Source organism: Dipodomys ordii, unplaced genomic scaffold (genome assembly GCF_000151885.1).
Source record: "Dipodomys ordii isolate 6190 unplaced genomic scaffold, Dord_2.0 Scaffold260, whole genome shotgun sequence".
Lineage (NCBI taxonomy): Eukaryota > Metazoa > Chordata > Mammalia > Rodentia > Heteromyidae > Dipodomys > Dipodomys ordii.
In genome coordinates this window covers 632,424-638,504 of record NW_012267476.1, presented here as the reverse complement: position 1 = coordinate 638,504, position 6,081 = coordinate 632,424, and the positions used below count along the sequence as shown (strand labels likewise).

At 36.9% G+C, this 6,081-nt stretch overlaps 1 pseudogene; it reads left to right on the top strand.

The window, feature by feature from the left end:
• The window catches only part of LOC106001050, a 9,691-nt pseudogene extending 6,084 nt beyond the window's left edge, over positions 1–3,607 (top strand).
• Positions 3,608–6,081: the final 2,474 nt, after the last annotated feature.

Genomic DNA, 6,081 nt, shown 5'->3' with positions numbered 1-6,081 from the left:
AGGTAAGCCAAGAGCAAAGAGACAAACGGTACATGGTCTCCCTGATAAGTGGATGCTAAATCCAAAATGTTAGGTGATACGACAAAACTAACAGGACTTAAGAAACAAAGAACTCCCACTCATCTGGTCGAACCACTACTAAATATCTCCATGCTGCTGATCACATGTATGGTGTATATGTGTATACCATTATATGTTGTAGACTGTGATAGACAATTTGCTCCAGGAAAGTTAGAATGAACTTGTGACTTTAAATGAGCATCATTATTCCATAATACTGTGAAATTCGGGAAATTATGTAATCACTTAATCACAATAAAAAAAGAACCTCAGGGAAGGTAGGGAGGGAAGGGATGGTAGGGGGAAAACAATGGAGGGGGTAACAATGCTCAATAGGAAGTGTACTCATTACCTTACTCATGTAACTGTAACCCTGTGTATAGTATCTTTACAATAAAAAATAAAAAAATTAAAAAATTAATTTGCAATACATTTCATAGTTAATATCATAAACTTCAACAAAATGAATACTACAATTTTTTAGTTGTTTTTCAAAACTCACTAAAATGAGTGGTGGCTCACACTTTTTATCATCGCATCTCAGAAGGCTGATATCCGAGGATCTTAGTTCAAACACACCCCAAGCAAGAATGTCCTTAAGACTCTCATATCTACTTATACACCAAAAAGCTACAAGTAGAGGTATAAAGTTGTAGAGGAAAATAAGCTGCAAAGCACCAGTAAGGCCCTGAGTTTCCTCCCCAGTTCTGGCACAAAAGACAAAATAAAACATATTTGCAATCAAATGAAATGAATTCATGTATTACTGAGAGTAATATAAATTGTCACATATTTTCTAGAAGGCCCATTGAAAATATGTATAAAAAGCACTAAATGCACAAATGTTCTTTATTCAGTTGGCTTTTTACTCAGTGTAGCAAACAATAAAATTAAGGCAGCTTGGTAAGATAAAGTAATATTTATCCCAACTGAAAAGTACTATTATAAGATATTAAAAGTTGCCACCAGTATTTCTCATTCTCAGTTCTTGCTTCCTACCTCAACATACAAGATAAATAAACTACTATTATTAAATAACCAATATTATCTACTGGTTAGCAAGAACTTATCCAGAGACTGAGGGAAAAAAACTCCTCCAACAGCTCACTCAAAAAGTTCACTTCATCTTCTACCACACAGTACATCTATTCACTTTCAATTCACCTATCGCCTTTATAAATATAATCCCTTTCCTGCTTCTAGTGACAAAATCCAAATGGTCATCTTCTTCATAAACACCCTCACTAAAGACGTAACACAATTACATCCTTGGACTCACATGACTTTACCAAAAGAAAACTTCAAGTGAAGAGGTAGCAAGATATTTGTGAATGGAATGTACAAATTAATCTAATCCATTACTATTTGCTATATACCTGCTGCATGAAAGCAGGACACATTTTCTAGAGCTAGGTTTAGAACTCAGAAATCAAGACATAAGTTCAGGAATAAATATAACAAGCGCTTTGGAAAAACGAGGAGTGGAAAGGTATCAATTCGTTATCATCACAGTGATTGAGAATTGTATCCTCCCTTCCCTCCCGGAGTCTCACTGAAGATTATGTGAGCAGGGAATTTGTTCTTTGCAAAGAGCACAGAGTTCATTTTTGAGATTCCAGCCATCAACATTTTCTGGATTATGATGGAGATAGGTAGCTTAGGTGCTACTTATCATCTGTACCTAGATACTGAATCCCCTTAGATAAAATCCTCTGTATTTATTCAACATTTTCAATGGCATGCTAATTTCTTTTATTGTTTATTTCTTTGTTCATTTTTGTTTTTTGTTCTTGATTGTAAAAATACTGAACAGAGGAGTTACAGTTACATGAATATGGTAATGAATACATTTCATATCAAGCATTATTAGCTGCTATTTTTAATAACTTAAATTTCTTAATTATTTTATTCGTGCCTTAAGAGGACTAGTATGGAAAAAATAACATTTTTCCACCATGAGCTCTTATTTACTCTAAAAGATACCAAAATTGCTTATAATTTTATATATTTCTCCAGACTCATTTTTCTGCTATGGCTCCAGGGATTCTTTATCTTTATAGGCCAATTAAATTTGGTATGCCAGACATGCAATAACTAACCTAGGGTATGAGGTTGCCATGTTTCTATTTCTCATTGTATGTGTATAAACATGTGTATGTTTATACAGAAGCCAATTCCTTTTGCTTATAATTTATATGAGTTGGACTTTTATCAAATTTCGTCCAAGTTTTCAGGTGTCAAGTAATTTTTTCTACTTTGAACGCAGTGTGAATCACATGTCATATACTCCACTTTTTTGCAGAAATTTTTGCGAACTGTTATGTGGTATATATACCAGATTCCATCCAGGCGGGAACCATATGGCACAGGTGCTTTCTATCTATGCTACATTTCATTTTGTTAGTCACTGAAGAGTTAGTGACTGCATTTTAAGTGCAGGTTCAATAGTAACAGTGGGGCAATAACGATGCCTTAGAGGATAAAACTATTAACATGTGATAGTTATACTGGCATAAATTTGTGTGCATATGGCATCACAAGGCTGATAGCTCGTCACAATTTTATCACAGCTTAGTGTTCAGACAAACATGAATGCTAGTGTTGTACCAAAAACTGCAGATGCTAATCTTACTGAATTCTGTTCAAGATGTGACACTGCTACTGCTATTATAGCTACAGTAATCCAGAGGGCATTGGATTTCAGTATGGCCAAAGATTACTTCACTTGTGAACCTAGTCATTTGGGCTGAAATTATTGACTATTTTTATTTTAATTCTCATTTTGATAATGCTGCTCCATAGCTATTTTCACCTCTTGGACCACCAAGCCTTATTGTGAGTTAATCTTTTTGTATTGCCAAGCACCATATAAGGTACTATATTATTTTGTTTCTGATTATTTCTATTTATTCATTTATTTAAAAAGCTGCCAGAAAGAAAGTTTCCACTAAAGGAAAAGGGCGAAGACATATTTTCAAATTTAAAAATCCCATCAAAGCTCCTGAGTCTGTTTCTACCATCATCACTGCAGAATCAATGTTCTACAAGGGAGTATATTACCAAAGTGGTGATGATGTTTCTGTGATTGATGAACAAGATGGAAAGCTCTACTATGCTCAGATCAGGGGTTTTATCTAGGACCAGTATTGAGAGAAGAGCACAGCACTGACGTAGCTCATTCCCACTCTCTTTAGCCCACAGATCAGTTTGATCCTGTGTCTTATATCATATGGCCAGAGGAAGACCTTCCAAGGAAGATGGAGTACTTGGAATTTGTTTGTCATGCACCTTCTACTCAAGTCAAGGTCACCACCATTTCCCACTGTCTCCACCAGACCAGAAAAGGGCTATATATGGACTCATGTTGGACCTACTCCTGCAATAATGATTAGGAGACAGTTACCAACCACTTGTAGTTACAACTGAAACTGAGGCTGGGAAACTCAGTAATATATCCCTTACCCAGCATGCCTAATACCCTGGGTTCAAAACAAACCAAAAAACCCAAAAGTGGATTTTTCATTTTCTTATATTTATACAACTCTGAAAAATAAGAGATACTTCTTCCACAAATTGCTTTTTTTGGTCGGTCATGGGGATTGAACATGAGGCCTAGGTGCTGTCTCTGAGTTCTTTTTGCTCAAGGCTAGTGATCTACCACTTTGAGCCTCCACTTCCAGTTTTCTAGTGGTGAATTGGAGTAAGAATCTCATTGACTGTCTTCCCTGGCCTGGCTTTGAACCATGATCCTCAGCTGCTAAGTAGCTAGGATTACAGGGAGCCACCAGAGCCCAGCCCATAAAATTCTTATATGGGAAACTAAAAAGTGTGTTCCCAATGACGTAGTAATTGTTAACAAATTCTGGCAAGTCTCACTTGGGGCAGATTCAGCTCAACCAGTCATGATGGAGGTTCTTTGATCAGGTAGGACCCCATTTCCCAGTTTTGGGGTGGATATATTCTGCCCTCAGAACAATTTCCAGCAAGTCTCTCTCCATCTTGTGTATCTTCTCTATGAGGAGCCCTGGTTGGCCCTTTCAAGCTAGCATCCCGTCTTTGTGTCTACCATTTCCAGGCAGACACTTCTTTCTCAGTACATGGGCTTGAACCTCACACTTGACATTGTACCACTTGATTCATGCCTCAATAACTCATGGCTTAGAGAATACAAAATGTATTTGAAGGTGAATGTTAGCTTTCTGTTTGTGTATCTTCCCAGGCAAAGGTTGCAATTTCTGAGAGACCATTAGGAGTAGGCACCATCTGTTTTTCTTCATAATTTACTTCCAGAAACAAAAAATGGATTATATTTTTATATAACTACAAAATCTTTTAAGTTTTGGATTTCTGCTCAAAGGTTTAATCAAATAAAATGTTGCCTTGATCAACAATAAAAAAAAGCAGTGTGGGCTTCCTTTAATGATTATTTCTAATTCAGATTAAAATAGGCCTGAGGAAAGTTTATTTGTAAAGTTGGAAATTCTGATAATTACACTAATTCCCATATAAATAAAATATTAAAGCTTTCTATACATGTTCCTAATAATTAAGTGTACCTGACTTGCATGTAAAGTTCTTCTTTTGAAATTTCATTCTATACAATGTTTTCTATATATGAAATACATATTTTATATCTATTATACTATTCTATTATTGAATTAGATGTGTACACCTATTACATTATGTTTATTTTATTACTTTATTCTATTTAAATTTCAATTTTATCAGTAAGGTTTTGTCTTCCTCACATCCTTACTACTGATCTTATGCAGGCTACTCTTCTTGTTCTTACTGTCCTCCACATGCACTCATACGTACTATGAGCTCATAGGTACTATGAAATCTCCTATGTGTGATTTTACCTTATGGGCCTTATTCATTGTCCCTTTGCTTTCTTTCCTTTGTATTTTAATACTTGGCAGCTTAGGAATTTTACTTGTGCCAGCTTTTTGTGTGTCCTAGATGAAAGTTTGCATCTGTGATTATTTGTGTCACTGTAGGTTTTAATATTTGGCTCTCTACCTTAATATTTTGTGTTAATATACCTAACTGGCTGCTGTAAATGGTTATTTTCTGAATTATACATTTGTTAGGCCAATTTGAATATGATCATTATGCTAAATATTGTGAGCTTCTTCTAATTCTAAATTCTTCTAATTCTAAAGATCTTTGCCACTGATTTCATGAACATTATGTGTCCATTTGTGTGATCACAAGGCTTTACCATCTGTGACAGCCTGTAAATACATATCGCCTGTTGCTCAATTACAGACTGAATGTGAGTACCACAACAATGATTTCTGCATGTCGTGCAGATAGTGAGGTACCTTACTCCATGAGGCATGTGTCGTCCTGAGGGTTGGGGCATGCTGCTATCCTTGGGCCACGGGGGCTAACCCATTTCCCAGTTTGGGGGTGGATATGTTCTGCCCTCAGAATGAATTCTGGCAAGTCTCACTCCCGGCTTATCCAACTCAACCAGCCATGACGCAGGATCTCTGACCAGGCAGGACCCCATTTCCCAGTTTGGGGTGGATATGTTCTGCCCTCGGAACAATTTCTGGCAAGTCTCTCTCTATCTTGTGTATCTTCTCCTCTATGAGGAGCCCTGGTTGGCCCTTTCAAGCTAACATCCTGTCTTTGTGTCTACCACTTCCAGGCAGACACTTCTTTGTCAGTATATGGGCTTCAACTCACACTTGGCATAGTGCCACTTGAGTCATGCCTTTACTTTTGACATTTTGCTGGTAAATTGGAGATAAGAGTCTCTGGGATTTGTCTGCCCATGTTGGCTCCAAACCAAGATTCGCAGATCTCAGCCTCCTCAGTAGCTAGGATTACAGGCATTAGCCACCAGTGCCCAGCTTTTTAGCTAACCAGATTTTGATCAATCTGGATACCAGCGAACTCTTTAGGACACAACTCTATATTGGAGCAAAGGTACCATACATCATATGGTAATAAGTCTCTCGCTCGTTTTTATCTTGATCAGCCATGGGGTTTCAGCTCAGGGCCTGGGAA